General features: G+C 51.8%; 1 protein-coding gene across 12 annotated transcripts in view; it reads right to left on the reverse strand.

Annotated features, from left to right (window-relative positions):
- SYCP1 (synaptonemal complex protein 1) overlaps positions 1-15,046 on the reverse strand; it is a 6,803,167-nt gene that overhangs the window by 1,397,817 nt on the left and 5,390,304 nt on the right. The gene's annotated exons all lie outside the window — the stretch shown is intronic.

Raw genomic sequence — 15,046 nt, forward strand, 5'->3', positions numbered from 1 at the left:
AAATACCAAACAATCAGATGCCACAAGTAGTTAGGAACACTCAGCTTATCAGAACATAGCATGCACACTACATGCAGTAATCAAGTGCTGCCCCATGCTGAACATCTGAACACACACACTGACCCACATTGTGGGGGATATTCTCAAGAACATGTGATAATTATCGCAAAATAAGCTTAACGGTTTCTGCTTGGTTCTGTCCTCTGCATCATCACCTTACACTGTCCCACGATACACACTGCGACACTCACCTTGGACCTAGACATGGAGTGCCATATTCTGTTTGGTCACCAATGACACAGCATTCAGACTGCGGACTGTACTCTTCCTTGTCCGATGAACTTGTCATTCCCTAAAGGACTCTGGCTGGCCCTCCACGGGCCAACAATGTAAAGTGTGGTATGCATGGCCCTGTACAGCTACAATACTCCTCTGAATGTGCAATAAACATTCATATTCACACAGATGTCATGTCTATGATCTGTCAAGTGTAGAAGTATGGATGAATGTAGGGGCAGTGATTCCCCCATACGTCCATGATGCTCATGTTGTGGGACTTGGGTCACGGGGTAACACAATGCCAATTGTGGTCCGGGTGGCGCCCACACTACAACAGAGACACACGCAGTAGTTACTTCCTTGTCCAGCCCAGAATGGAACCACGCCCAGAACCCCAGGGTCATTGTTCACACCCTTACGCTGGACTGGCATATGCCATGCCAGCCCACTCCGCTTACCCTCACAGGGAAGGACGACAACGCTACATATCTCAGGTCTTCCCTGTTGTGATCTGCTGATCACAGGTCTAGTTGTCAGCATGCCACAGCCACTCCCTCATGGCTGGTTTACACCCACACCACACCCATCCAGCACAAGCATCACAGGACATGTGACTCTGCCAATAAAAAGGTCCAGGCGCACATGCTGGATGCCATTTCCAGTCTCTATCTGGGTGTATCCGTGTGGCTATTATTCATGCATGAGGGCCTAGGGCCCTGCCACTTTACATTCCCTAATGCCGGAGGTGACATGATGGCGTCCACACCACGAGACTCAATCATAAAGGGTCCATGACTTGCGGGGCACAGACTTGGTGGCACCGGATACACTGTGGCCGGCACAGGCACACCGCCATGGGACGGTGACTTTCATTGCACTGAGGCAGGGGCCCCTAAAATGCTGAGCGGGTGTGCAGCCTGCCCCGTCCTGGCGGTCCGGACTGCTAAGGATTTGTGTGAGTCCTGCTGGACTGCAGTGTAGGCCTGAAGCACAAGTTACTTACCTTCGGTAATGATATATCTGTAAGAAACAGTAGTTAGTGTTAGATTCCTTACCTTAGAATATCCCCAGGCATCAGACTGGATCTGGAAAGTTTTGCGTAGCAGTACCCTTGAACATCGGTAGGCGTTGTCCGCGGCTCCGCGTCCGTCGTCGTTGGTGCCATGATGACGTCGTCGGAGTACTTAGACGCCGCCCTCGTGCGCTGATGTCAGTTCTTATACATAGCTTTTCCGCGCCAGAAACGCAGAGCCGTGATAAAAACCGACACTGGTGCCATGAAACTAGGGCTCTCAGGGAAATAGCTTAACCCTAGATATCAGTCCGCAGAACGGGGAGGATGGGTGGGGCGGTAAGGAATCTAACACTAACTACTGTTTCTTACAGATGTATCGTTACCGAAGGTAAGTAACTTGTGCATCTGAAAGAAACAGGGTAGTGTTAGATTCCTTACCTTAGAATAGATACCCCAGCAATACAAACCCCGGTGGTGGGTCTGCAGACCAAGATCACACCAGAAAGTCCTGAAGAACGGAAAAAGTGGGAAAAGCCATCTCTCCGGATTTGGCTGTCCAGGCAGTAGTGTCTAGCGAACGTGTGCAGCGAGGCCCACGTAGCTGCCTGACAGATGTCCTGCAAGGGGACTCCCCGACCCAGGGTGGTAGTAGCCGCCGTGGCCCGAGTGGAGTGAGCACGCAGCCCCACCGGAGGCTCCTTTTTAGCCAGAGAATAACAAGCCTTTATGCACAAAATGACCCATCGAGAGATGGTTCGTTTGTGCACCGCCCGTCCCTTCTTAGCGCCCACGAAACCAACAAAGAGCTAGTCATCCAACCAGAACTGGCCTGTGCGATCCAGATAGAATGAGAGCGCACGTTTTGGGTCCAGACGGTGGAGCCTCTCTTCCTCTTTCGAGGAATACGGAGGCGGAAAGAAGGTGGGCAAGGTGATGGACTGCCCGATGTGGAAGGCTCTAAAAACCTTGGGCAGGAAAGAGGGATGTGTTTTTAAAACAACCTTGTCCGGATGGACAGAAAGGAAAGGAGGCTTAGAAGAAAGAGCCTGGAGCTCGCTCACCCTCCTGGCAGAGGTGATGGGAACCAGGAAAGCAGTCTTCAGAGTAAGAAGACGGAGAGGACAATTGTGAAGGGGCTCAAAGGGAGCGCACATCAAGTAATTTAGAACAAGGTTCAAGTCCCACTGAGGCATCACGAAAGGAACAGGAGGAAACATGTGAGTGATGCCCTTCAAGAATCTATTTACAACAGGGGACTTGAAAAGGAAAGGCTGATCAGGAAGCCTTAAGAAGGCTGAAATGGCAGAGTGGTAGCCTTTGACAGTGCCCAGAGCAGAGCCCTGCTGGGCAAGAGAAAGAAGGAAGAGAAGAACCTCTGAAAGAGGGGCAGAAGGAGGATCCACAACATTTGCTGTGCACCATGCCACTAATCTGTTCCACCTGCAGGCGTATACCGTTTTCGTGGGGGGACGCCTGGCTGCCAGAATGACATCACAGACTTCAGGAAGCAAGTCAAAAGGCCTCAACTGCCGCCGCTCAATTTCCACGCATGGAGCTGGAGGCTAGACAGGTTCAGGTGGAGGACCGTCTCCTGCTGCTGCGACAGAAGGTCCGCCTGAAGACGCAGAAGAATCGGGGGATCGACTGACATGCTGAGTAGCTCGGGATACCAGATCCATTGTGCCCAGTCAGGAGCTACAAGGATGACTTGGGCCCGGGCGCATGATCTTCTTCAGCACTCCGGGCAGAAGTGGTAGAGGCGGAAAGGCATACAACAGACCTCAACTCCACTCGCTACGAAAAGCGTCTCCAAGCGAGTGCCGCCTTGGAAATTCTGGTACAAAAGGGGGTGGTGATGGATGGAGCTTCTGAACCAATCAAACACTCAAACCCAGTCAAAAGATCTGGGTTTAATCCATCACTGTTCTTTAGCCCACTCTGCCACCACTGTTCAGACATGGCAATATGCAAATCAGTCTGACCCTGCGCCTCATGGGAACAGTCCAGCCCGAACTGCCAAGCTAAGCTTTTCCTGAACCGGAAACAAGCTTCCTAGGACCGGTTTCTGGCATTTCAGCCATCTTCAGCCAGGCTTGCTTGAATCCAGTGGCAAAGTGAGCAAGGGGCTCACATCTTAGCATACCCTGCCAACTTATGGCGAACAAAGCGGTACAAAAGGGGGTGGTGATGGACAGAGGATCTGAACCAATCAAACACTCACACCCAGTCAAAAGAAATAGGTTTAATCCATCACCGTTCTTTAGCCCACTCTGCCACCCCAGTTCAGACATGGCTGTGAGAAGTTGGCTTGGTATATGATGTTCACTATTCTAGTGAACACCTTGAACCAGTCCAAACAACCCTTATGGTGATGGTTGTAAGTCAACCTTATAGACCAGCTATCCTAGTGGTAGCGTGGACAGAACAGTCTTAGGCTAAAAGACTCTTGAGGGCGTGTAAAGCCAGCTGTTTTACCATATGTAACCCCTTGAATACCAAATGAAAGGACACCACACAGGATATATATAAAATATATATGTATTTATTTACTAACACACTCCTCTGAACTCTTTATGAGAACAGAGGCAAAAGCACATCACAAGTTACTTAGTCAGAATACGTTAAGTTGCACAATTTACGGTTAGGCCCTAGGGGCGAAGCAAACCATATACTAAGTAAGTTGTATAAGTACCACGTCACAAGAAAAGGAGAGGCCTATGGCCTAGAGAATCGCTGGGGCTACACTATCTGACCTTTAGGTTAGGAGTAGGAGGCCCACAGGCAACGCGTGCAGTGTCTTTACACACACGCGAGAGTCAATGTTAAGTCAATGGGAACTTAGAGTTTAGAAAAAGAAGGATTTAGGACACTTCCGGTCTAGCTAGAAGGAAACAACTAAAAACCTAGACACTTGGATAGTTAATACCCTTGGGAGCACCGAAGTACTCGCGTTTCCTCACCCACAGGAAGCGGGTGCATAGGTGTGAAGATGTGTCGGGTTTCGCCGTTGAAGTCTATGGAGCCTGTGAAGAAAGATGCTGCAGGCGACCAGGAGGAAGATGTCCCGATGGATCCAAGGGTGGATCGAGGATGAAGAAGACCTGAAAGCAGAAGGGACAGAATCTGGGTCACTAGCCAGTGACCGGGTGAAACCAGGAAGGAACCAGACGCCGTCGAGGAGCAATCAGGTGCTGTCGGGAAGCTTGTCTCCTCAGCCACGCGGACCAGAAGGTGTCGAGGACGACCAGATGCTGGAGAGGAGCTGTACCACAAAGGTTCTCGCAGATGGAGGGGTCAACCGCCGGATTGGAGTCAACAAGCCTTGGCAAAGGCAACCCACACAGGATACAAAGAAGGCTTCTGATGCAGACCAGCAAGGTCTGAGGTGCCTCACCTTTGCAGGGAGGCAAGGGCCAGTATGGAGCAACCAGACCAGTGAGGTGATTCAAAAGGATTTTCGTCACAGAGGCTACTAGCCAACGGGCCAGCAACCGGACAACGCATCGAGCAGAACACAAGCAGAAGGGCCCCATGCAGAACTCGTGGAGTGTGGAGGGCTGATCTTCGATGCAGGTGGAGCTCGGATTCGGGGCTTCTCAATCCCCAGTGCACAGCTTCGAGGATTCCTCAGGAGCTGCACAGTTAGCAAGTCGTGGACTTTTTTTTTAACACCTCTTTTTATTGATAAATCGCATAAAAGGCACAGCACTCCGTACCCCGGAGGAACTGCAGCAAGTACAGTACATCACAATCAGCGATTCAGTTAACATTAGAAAACATGCCCTCTAACCCCCCACCCCCTGTTCCCAACCCCCCTGGCCCAGCCCCTCCCTTCCCACCCCCTGCACAGCGTCTCTCCGGTACTGCAGAAATTGTTCATGTATAAGACAGTGTGTATAACATCGCCCCCATGTTCCCATCACTCCCGCCCCTCCATATCTCTTAACCGTGCCGGAGGTTCCAGCCACAGACCCCTGTAGTCCGCCCATCGTTTCCATATTTTATAGTGTTTCTTGGAACAGCCTCTGGCTTCGAATATTGGCCGCTCCAATCCCATGCAAAAATCAAGGCCTTTTTTCCACACTACCACTTTGGGAGCTCTGGGGTCCTTCCATGCCTGAACCACATCCCTCTTTGCTACCGTAAAGCTTAGTAGGAGTAGGTGCCTCTTGTAAATGTTACCCTCCACCCCTTCAAGAACATGAAGTAGGCCTAATTTCGGGGTACGAGGGAGGTCCCATCCCAGCACCTCCGACAGACAGTCCCATACCCCGGTCCAAAATCCCACCAGACCATCACAGCCCCACACTGTGTGCAGGAAATCGCCCATGTCATGGCTACATCTCAGACACGCTGGAGACTCAATCAGGCCTGCCCTCCACAATCTCTCCCTAGTATAGTAAGCACGGTGTAGGTACTTAAACTGTATCAGGCGCAGGCGCATGGCGATAGCCGCTCCTCTGGGGGACTCACGGGCTTCTCGCCAATCCTCTTCCTCCAGTACCCCCACATCTCTCACCCAGTGGTCCCGTAGTGTCTGTAGGTTGGAAGAGCAGTGTGTAACTAGTGTTTGATATATACGGGATATTTACTTTTCCCCCAGGTCCCCCATGAACACCTTCGCCTCTATCGGGCTGAATTCGGGCAAGGTGTTTAATCCCTCCAGAGCGGGTGTAAGGGCGTGTCGAAACTGTAGATACCTAAAGAACTGCGTGCGGGGCATACAAAATTATTCGCTAAGTTCTTGGAAAGATTTAGGTGTTGAGCCCTTCAGGACATGGCCTAATGTGGAAATTCCTATTGAGTCCCAACCTCAGAAGCCCTGCAACGATGCCAATGCCGGCAGCCGCCCATTATGCCATAGGGGGATCTCCTCCGTCAGTCTCCCCCACCATCCCATGCGACGCAGCGACTGTCGCCAGAGCTGGAAGACCACCTGGGTTGCTCTAGGCAGCCTCTTCCTCAGCTTTGCAGAGTATAGAATAGTGTGTAAGGAATCCGGGTCCATCAGTTACCTCTCAAGGGCTTATGCTGGGTCTCCCCTGTCACTGTACCACCATTCATTCAAGACTACGAGGTGGGATGCTTGGTAATAGTAATTGGTAATAGGACAACATGTCTGACGTCGCCAACCCTCCACAATACGTGGACAAAAAACAAGTACGCAGGGCCACTCGCGCCGCACCCCCAGCCCATAAAAAGTGGCCCAGCGCTGAGTTGACCTGTCGGAACCATTGCGACGGAATTGGGTATGGGTGATTCTGTAGTTGGTATAACATGCGGGGAAGGGCGACCATCTTAAAAATAGCTGACCTGCTGTAGATGTTGAGGGGCATACGGGACCAGCACTTCATCTCTTGTTGTACCTTATCCCACACCGGGATAATATTTCGTTCCCAAACAATCGCCGGCGAGACCGTCAAGAACACGCACAGATATTTGAGGCCTCCAGCTGCGGTCTGCAGCGTCGATGCCCACCTCCCAATTCCCGCACGGTCACCCAGCATCCAAAGCGTGGATTTCTGTGGGTTTAGGTACAATCCGGACACCTCCCCAAAAATTCGCATTATCTCTAGAACCCGAGGCCCGGACCGATTCACATTTGTAAGGAAGAACAGACATCGTCCGCATATAATGCGATTCTGTCCGAAGGGCCTGCCTCCCATTCGAAGCCCCGCAGCTGCGCATCCATCCGAACTCAGGCGGCCAACGGCTCCATAGCAAGAGCAAATAGGTATGGCGACAGGGGGCATCCCTGTCGGGTTCCCAGCCCTATAGGGAATGCTGCGAAGCCGCTCCCGCCACTCTCACCGAGGCCGTCAGATCAGTGTACAGCAGCCGTATATATGACAGAAAACGTGGCCCTAGATTTAGACGTGGGAGGGGCGCGAACAGATAGGTCCAACTCAGGGAGTCGAAGGCCTTGTCAATATCAGCTAGTAGCAGCGCCGCCTGGTCCCCGGTCCTACCCATCGCCTCTACCGCCACATGTGCGCGTCTGATGTTGTGCCTTGTCGCTCTATGAGGCATAAATCCGGCCTGGTCCGGGTGGATCAGGTCCGTGATATATGGAAGGAGTCAATTTGCAAGCGCCTTGGCCAATATTTTGGCCTCGATGTTTAAGAGGGAAATCGGTCGATAAGACTCGTGTCGATCTGGGGGCCGTCCAGGTTTGCAGAACACCACGATTTCTGCATGTCTCCAGTCTGCCGGCAGAAGGCCATCCTCTCTCGCCGCCTCCAGGGCAGCCTTGTAGTGTGACCCTAACTGAAGGTGATATCTTTTAACCCCTTCAGCGCTAATGACAAGGGTAACTCGTCATGGACTTTCCATTGATTTCAATGGAAAGTCAATGGGAAGAAGAGGGAGTACCTTAGCAGCCAAGTGGTTAAAGAACTCGCTCGGAAACCCATTAGGCCCTGGGGCTTTGCTGGCATTGAGCTCCCCCAGGGCGGTGCCCAATTCCTCAGCTGATAACGGAGCTTCAAGACGTTCTCGTACGTCGTCCGGGAGCGCGCGGGGTGGAAGGTCAGCTATGAATTTATCAACGTCTGGCGCAGGAAGATAGTCCTGCGGAGCATATTGGGCCGTGAAGTAGTGAGCGAAGCTATCCGCCAGTTCCTTCGGGACAGAAATTAAGGCCCCAGTGCTATCCCCGAGGCCCTGCAATACCCGCGTCTTAACCGTGTTTTGACAGAGCCTATGAAGCATCGTGCAGGACTTGTCGCCCACTGATAGATTCTGCTCCTTGTTGCCAGCCAGGCTTGTCGAGCCTCATCCAGCAACAGGGACGCATATGATTGTTGCGCCAGAAGTAGCTGTCCCACTTCCTCTCGGTGTCTCGCATCCCCGCATAGAGCCTACAGCAGTTCCACAGCCGCTGCAGCTTTTACTAGCTCCTCTTTCCGTTTCCGGCATGCTGCTGCACACCAGGCAATATCCACCCCATGAAGCGTGGGCTTCAGGGCCTCCCAAACCGTCCTCACGTCGGATACGGTGCCTAAATTCTCTTCCCAGTAGCGAGCAATAGCCTCCCCCATATGATGCTGGTAGGCTTCTTGTTGTAAGTTCCAAACGGAGAGGCGCCATCGAAATGGCTGCCTCCCTTTGTCTAGGGTGACATCTACTGTGACTGGAGAGTGATCCAACAGCCCATGCGATAGGATGGACGCCGAGGTAACCCTCTTCACAACGGCAGTAGGGACAAAAATATAATCAAGTCTCGAGAACGAGCCTTGCACCGCTGAGACATATGAATATTCTCGTTCATGTGTGTGGAGGTAGCGCCATGTGTCTACCCAGCCCATGCCCTGCACCATGTCACGCAGTTTGGTTGGTGTATCTGCAATGGGGTCACCCCAGGCCTGAAACGGTCAAGTCGGCACTGCATAACATTGTTCCAATCGCCTCCGATCACAGCCAGTCCCTCAGGAATCTCAGCCCATACTGTGAACAGCTTCTCAATCAATGCCCACTGTAGTGGGGGCGGGGCGTACAGACTCCCAATTATTAGCGGCTCCGTGCCTATCATCCCCTGTATGAAAACATATCTACCCTGTGGATCAATCCATTGCCTTGTGTGGGTATAGGACAATCTGCGGTGCACCAAAATCGCCACACCCGAGACCCCCTCACAAACCCTGCATGATAGACCTGGTCATAACCATACCTCTGCAAGCTGAGTGCATTATTGCCCAGCAGATGCGTCTCTTGCAACACTAGAACGTCCACCTTCTCCCTTTTTCCCAGCCTTATCACTGCGCCTCTCTTAATCTTATAAAGCATGCCCCGTACATTCCAACTCATCACTTTCATCGAGGCACCAGTGGGCCTCCGCTCGGAGTCTTCAGCCCCCATCTAGGCATAAGCACAACATCAGAGACAGCAAAGGGCATAGTGGGCATGAACACACCATCAGCATCAATCGAGACAGCCATGTGCAGTACAACTCCCCCCTCCCCCATCCCTCAACCTCCCTTCCACCCCCTTTCCCCCCCAAAACACCCAACTTAGCAGCCACTCCCTCAACTCCTCCTCAACTCCCCAGCCTCCCCCTCCCATACCTCAGCAACGTTGAAGTATCTGTTGTGGTATAGGACATCTCTAGCCCCTAGCGGGAAAACCGGAAACCGTCTATCCCAACGGAGCCCCACCAACAGCCCCCCAACTCCCCAACCAATCCCCCAGAAAACCGAACTGCTTTTAACCTGAGGCACGTGTCCGCCTTGCAGTCCGCCCCTCCCCACCCGACCCGCATCCCATATCTGTAAGTCTAAATCTGTTACACAATTTCACGGTGCTTCTAAAATAGCGTTCACCATCACCAGCTAGGCCTCTTGTGTCTGCGCACGTTGCCTGCGCTGTGGTACATCTCAACAAGGTAACCTGTGTTCCGTCGCTCCTTACGGATCCACCGTCTGAGTTTCTGGAGGTTCGGTCTCCTCCGTACCTCCCCCCTTAGTGGGGGATCGTTTCGATGAGCGGGATCTCCAGTTACTCCTATTTCGTGAGCGTCTGGGGGTCCGCAGCGGCACCGCCGAGGAGGACGAATCAGTTTCGAGCCGGCGGGGTATGCAGCCTAACTTGTACTGTCTCATCAGTCCAGGTGAATACTTCTTCAGGAGAGTTAAAGAACAGAGTACGCGACTGATAAACCACTCGTAGGCGAGCCGGATAAAGTAAGGCGTATTGGATTTTGAGGTTTCTCAGGCGAGCTTTGGCTGCTGTGAAGGACTGCCTCTGCCGCTGCACCAGCCTTGTATAGTCCGGGAATATCAGAATCCGCTGATTGTCGCACATGAGGGGCTCCTTCAATCGGGCTTGTCTCAGGATAGTGTCCCGATCATGGTAATTGAGTAGCTTGGCTATCACCGGCCGTGGGCGCTCGCCAACCGGCGGCATCTGGGTAAGCGCTCTATGTGCTTGTTCAATTACAAAGCAACGAGAGAGGGACTACGGTGGGAGCCAGCCCTCCAGCCACCTGGTGAGAAAGTCCTCCATGTTGCCCTTTTCGCAGTCTTCCGGAAATCCAACGAACCTCAAGTTGTTGCGCCGAGCCCGCCCTTCGGCATCCTCTGCCCGGAGCGCCAGGCCCTTCTGTATCCCTTCCATGCTGGCAACTTTTTTCTTTAGTATCGCCACATCATCCTCCACTCCAGTGATCCTAGTTTCTGCTTCCGTAATACGGGCTACTGCATTCCGCAGGTCTTGGCGCAATAGAGTAACATCAGCCCCAACGGCCCCTATCTTGGCATCCAATGTGTCTCTAGACTGGGTGATCGCCGCCAGGAGAGCTGCATTGTCCGTCCCCTGGACCTGGTGACTCCCCGAAGCCCCGGCGTTCCCACTTGGGCCGGTGAATTTATCAATAGTTCCCTGTTTCGAGGCTCCGCCGCCACTCCCGCCTCTGGTCATGATCTATGGCTGATGGGGCCGGACTTTTGGGTCTCACCTTATGTAGTTCGTGGCTCCGGCACCTCGCCACCGGGGGGCCTCCTCCGTCAAGATATCGTCCTTCGGGGCCCGCCAGCCACCTCCCTGGCGGAGCACCAGGCCCAGACAGCCAAGCGGCGATGACTTGGGCCTCACCCAGTAATCCACCAATCCAAATAGTTGCCCCTGGTGCCTGCCCTGCGGACCCATCACGTCTCCTTGCCTTGCGCCTGTCGACCCTGTGGCTCCAACTTCCTTAACCCAAGGCTTGCACTCCCAGTCTCTGGGCCTCTGGGTCACTTCAGGTCGCCCGGACTAGTCCTTTGATGGCTGATGGGGCGATCTAACGGATCCCGCCTTACATATTGCGGCCATCACTGCGCTTCCAGTTCCCATACGACCAGTGCCCCGCAGTCAGGGAGTCCCCCCAGGAGCTCGCCGCGGTCCGACTCAACCGGCGAGTCTGAGGAGTCACCGACCCAAGATGGCCGTCCCAAGAGCTCGGCTCGGGGCGCCGACCGCTGCACTCCGCCTCCAAGAGAGGCCCACTCACTCGCGTGAAGCTCCGTCCTCCGTGGTCCGACACGACCGCCGGGGTCTCGGCACCCGCCCCTCCGCTCCCGCCACCTCACTTGGCCGCCTCCGCGCACCCCCGGGTCTGCTCACCACGGGGGTAGCGCCTCTAGGCCCCAGTCGTACCTCCGGGCCGTTGCCGCCGCCTCCGGCCAGCCGATGATCAGTGCTCTGGTCTCGGCTATGCTGCGGCCATCTGGTTCCCCTGTCGCAGTCCCGGATCCACCGGCCTGGTCCGCCAAGTCACACTCTCCAACGCCGCACCACTGCACTAGGCGGACAGTGTCCGAACCAGCGCCTGTCAGACTGGCGCCGGTCCTCCTCCTTCTCCGGGCGTCACCAAACGCGAGGTCCCCTGCGCCACTTCCCGATGCAGGCCGCTCCGCCTCCGGGCGCAACTTCTCACGTTCTGTACCTCTAATTCGACCCAGAGTCACTCTATGCCTGCCGGGTACCCTCCGCTGCACCACACAACGTCAGGACACTCGTGGGTGAGGGGGAAGCAGGATAAGTTAACGGATGATAAATCGGCGGGACGGAGCTCTGCTAAGCCGCATCCGCCATGTTGGCTGCCTTAGCCACGCCCCCCAAGTCGTGGACTTTTCAAGATGGATGGTCCCACGTGTCTTGTCGCCTCCACGGATCTCAGCTATGCTGCAGACGTGAAGAGAGTGTCAGAGAGGTCTGGAAGTCTGGGTCTTGTCAGGCTCTGTGCTTGGGTCCCGGCGGGAGCTTCGACAAAGCAAGCCGTTGATTTGCTGGGTGGTGCCTGCTTGCCCAGGGTGGTCACTCCTTGGCCACAAGGGAGATTCTTCAGTCTTCAGCTTCAGCAGAACGTCGAAGGTCCAGAGCTTCGTTTCAAGTTTCAGTTCAGGATCAGATCTAAAGTTTCAGGACTCTGCTCCTACCTTTATACAACTAAAAGGGGCTGGATTACTTTCTAGGTCTCTCCTATGGGTGGGACCAGGAAGGGGAGTGGTTACACTCCCTTTCCTTTGTCCAGTTTCGCGCCAGAGCTGGGGCTGGAGTGCCCCAGCAACCGGTTCGAACTGGGGTATGCATGAAGCACCTAGTGTGCCTCAGGCAGTGTCTCAATCTATTCAGCCCTCCCTGTCCCAATACACAAAGTCCAAGCTGGGGTGGTGCTCGCACCTCTCCAGGCAGGAAACCTATTGTCCAAACCTTTGTGACTGGAAGGACTCCCAGCAGCAGGAGGTCAGACTTGTGTCTGTGGCAGCAGCGTCCATTTTGTGACGCTGGGGTGCTAGTTAACTTTAACCGGGATAGTCAGCACTAACATGTCTTCTCCCTCTAGAAGGGTGGAATGCTACCCCCGTTGCCAGAATTGGCGAGGGAGTAGTATTCCAAAGCGTATGACACCTTACACGACATGTTTAGATAAAGCCAAACCAAAGTTAGCATTCAACCGCGAGGATTATAATGCACTTAAGAGTATTCAATTCAATTCAATAGAGACGTTATTTTGGTTTTGATTCAAACCATAAGAGTACATGTGCAACAATGCAATTTAAAAATACAATAAATATATGAATATATGGTAAAGTGCAAAAAATACAAGTATCAGTAATTTACATACAAGAAATAAATTCAGGAGAGAAATAAATCAACACAGAAGACCATCACTGATCCATACAATTTCTCATCCTTACACATAGCTTTAAAAATTCAGTTACTTGAAGAATACTGTCCTTATGCAAAAGTTGTAGATACATAAGGGCTGGTCTGATTTGATTAAAATTAAGTTTTTTTAAAAGAGCAACCAGGTAGCGTTTCCGTGGATAATCGTAAAATCTACATAAAAATATAAAATGCAGCATATCCTGTGGAGACTTTCCGTCGCAGCCACAGGGTGCAGCAGATTTATTAAAAATTTCGCTTTTTGGTCTAATCAGCAAATGGTGGTAGAGGTTTAACCTAAACCTTGTTAGCAAGAACTTCTCATGTGAAGTCAATGAGCCGGTCAAATATGGCTCCATTGATTCACATGTATTAAGCATAACAGATTTTCTAACAGTTGGTTTGAGAAGCTCTACACCTTCCCTTTGCACACTTCTGTCCATAAGGAAGGTCCGTTTAATTACCTCCACGTCCCTTTTTTCAATCCTACTCGGGTTTTCAAACAGGTCCAAACGACCGAGCCTGGAAAAGCTAGATTTCAAGTAATTTAACAATGGAGTGCCCATTGCGTTGTCCTGGGACAAAAAATCTTTCATGATCAAGTGAGTCAATGGAATGTCCTCATTTAACCACAGATTTAGCCAGCATATCAGCGGGCGTAAAGAAAAAATATCGCTTAAATAATGTGCCCCCAGCTCTTCATGTACTGCAAAATTAGAAGTTCCAGCTGGGACACACAAGAGGCGCTTCATGAAAGGGTTTTCAGCAGTCTGTAACTGCTCCCCCACAACATAACCCCACAGTTCACTTCCATAAACAGCAGTTGCCACTGATTTCGCATTATAAAGTTTCATCATGGCACTGGTGGGTTTTTTCCCAAGCTTTGCTGCAAAGTTAAAGATAGAGGCATTCACCCTGGCCAATTCGCCTTTCTTCTTGACAAGATGTGGACCCCAACTAAGTTTGTTATCGAAAATGACCCCAAGGTACGAGAATGATTTCGATACAGGGATCATTACATCATCTAGCTTGAACAGGAAGTTTCTACTTGGCTGTTGACCAACTTGCATTATATATGATTTGGAATTATTGACCAATAAGTCTCTGTCAGACATAAACAATTTAAAAGCATTAAGTAGAGCTTGGAGTCCCCTCTCAGTTCTAGAGATTAAAACCGCATCATCTGCATATAAAAGAACAGGAATACCCCGCCTTCCGACCCTAGGGCAGTCGGCATGGATATTCTGCAGGTCGCTATCTAGATCATTGATATAGAAATTAAAAAGAAAGGAGGCTAAAATGCAGCCTTGGCGCACACCCTTTCTGATATCAAAATTACTAGTTACGCCCAGATCCTTAGAATACCTTACATTGGCACTAGTGTTACTATGTAAGTCAACAAGGAAATTAACAATCCCATTGTCAACGCCCTTTGCCCTCATGGATTGCCACAGCCTTCTTCTGTTGACACAGTCAAAAGCAGATGACAAATCCATGAAGGCAAGGTGGATTGTACCCTTCTTCGCTATAGTATACTTGCTTAAAATTAAGAAGAGATTAAGGCACTGTGTTATAGTCGAACGTCCACTGCAGAAGCCATACTGCGCGATGGACATGTTGTTATTTTCCAACGCCCAGTCCGACAGTCTCTGCAGTAGCATTCTGCCTACTATTTTAACCATAGAATCAATTAATGAAATTGGCCTATAACAGAGTGGGCTACCCCTGTCCCCCTTCTTAAAGACCGGAACAATTGTGGAGACCCCCCATGATTGTGGACAACCGGCTGTTGCAGCCGCATTGAAGACCGCCTCCAGTATGGGTGCCCAAAAGCTAGGGTCAGATCTATTCAGGTCAGGGGGGACCTCTTCAGGGCCCGGAGCTTTCCCCGCTGTCAATCCAGCTATGCCCTCCATAATCTCACCTCTTTCAAACTTGATAATACTATCACTGTCACAAGGGGGAGAATTTGGAATTTCCGTTGATGTGCAACAATATAGTGTTTTAAAATGCTTTACCCACTCATCCTTAGTTATGCAGGGTTCCAGACCATCACCCGAATCCTGCACCAGGAAGGGTTTCTTCACCACTGCCCAAAATCGGGAGCTG

The sequence above is a fragment of the Lissotriton helveticus genome, chromosome 5_1 (genome assembly GCF_964261635.1).
Source record: "Lissotriton helveticus chromosome 5_1, aLisHel1.1, whole genome shotgun sequence".
Lineage (NCBI taxonomy): Eukaryota > Metazoa > Chordata > Amphibia > Caudata > Salamandridae > Lissotriton > Lissotriton helveticus.